Genomic DNA, 1,814 nt, shown 5'->3' on the forward strand with positions numbered 1-1,814 from the left:
GATGTGGACATTCCATTATTTATCTCCTGCTGTTTTGGGGCCAGTTGTTGGCAGGGCCTTCTATACAAAACAACTGCACCCTGGCGTCACAACAAAGACCCTGTAACACCATTGCCTCACCCAGTCACCGCACCTGCAGCACCGAAACTAGAGACGCAGCTCTGCATAGAATGCGGGTGCTGCAGGGAGATCGGGGGGGGGGGGGGGGTCCCAGCAGCGGGTGCCCCGCTATCAGACATCTTATCGCCTTTCCTTTGGGTTATGATTTTTTGAAGGCGAGGAGGAAAAAATGAAAACGTAAAAATAAAATTGTCTGAGTCCCTAAGGTCTAAATGGGCTGAGTCCTTAAGGGGTTAAGTGGTGCAGTTTATAAAATGGGTTGATTTATGGGGGTATCTAACATACAGGTCCCTCAATTCCACTTCAGAGCTGAACTGGTCCCTGAAAAATAAGATTTTGCTATTTTCTTGAAAATCTGGAAAATTGCTACTAAACTTATAAAACCTCTTACATTCTAAAAAAGTAAAAGACTGTTTATCAAATAATAGGAACATAAAGTAGACATATTGTAGATGGGAATTAATCATTAATTTGGTGTGGCATGACTATTTATCATACGAGCAGAAAATATCAAATCTAGAAAAATGCTAATTTTCCATTTTTTGATCAATTATTTATTTTTTACAAAAAATGCCAAATTTATCATTCAAAATTCACCACTAATGTAAAGTACAATATGTCATGAAAAAACTATCTCAGAGTTGCTTTCATAAGTAAAAGCGTTCCAAAGTTATTACCAAATAAGTGGAGGCATGTCAGATTTAGAAAATTTGCCTTGGTCATGAAGGTCAAAACAGGCCGTTGAGTAAAGGGGTTAAAGTGTAAAAAACATGTTGAGGAGGAACATATAATTTTAAAAAGGCAAGGGAAGAGTTGTTGCCAAATACTGATACAGATGATAAATGGGAGCTTTTCAAATTTATACTGAATAACTATACTGCTAAATATATCCTTACGAGGAATATATGAAGAATAAGTATAAACAATTAAAACTAATTCTTACATGGTTGACAACTGATGTTAAAAGAGAAATAAACAACAAAAAATAGCATTAACCTCTTAAGGACGCATGGCGTACCTGTACGCCCTACGCCCGGTCCCGGTATTTAAAACAGGGTCACGCCGTGACCCCCCATCATACCGGGTCAGTCCCAGTGGCTTATGATAGCCGGGACCCTGGGCTAATAGCGTGCGGCACCGATCGTTGTGCTGTGCGCTCTTAACACTTTAGACCCCTTGATCGCAGCGTCTAAAACAAATGTAAAAGCTTACCGGCAGCTCGGGACTATCGCAATAAAATTGCCATTTCCCGATCAGCTAGGACGCAAGCGGAGGTCCCCTTACCTTGCTCCATCGCATCCGATTTGCGTTTGATTGCTCCAAGCCGGAGCTACAGGCTTGAGCAATAAACTCCCTATAACGCTGATCCATGTAAAGCTATGGCTTTGCATCAGTGTTAGGCTAAGTTTCCACTTGGTTTTTATTTTGGCAGTTTTTGGAAAACTGCCATTGCAATTTTTGAGCCAAAGCCAGAAGTGTATTCAAAAGGAATGGGACATATAAAGGAAGGACTTATACTTCTCCTCCCTTATGGACCCACTTCTGACCTTGGCTCAAAAACTGCAGTGGCAGTTTTCCAAAAACTGCCAGAAAAAAAACCAAGTGGAAACTTAGCCTAAAAGATCAGTGTGTGCAATGTTATAGCTCCCTATGGGAGCTATAACACTGCAAAAAAAAGTGAAAAAGAAAAAGTT

Source organism: Hyla sarda, chromosome 10 (assembly GCF_029499605.1).
Source record: "Hyla sarda isolate aHylSar1 chromosome 10, aHylSar1.hap1, whole genome shotgun sequence".
Taxonomy (NCBI): Eukaryota; Metazoa; Chordata; class Amphibia; order Anura; family Hylidae; genus Hyla; species Hyla sarda.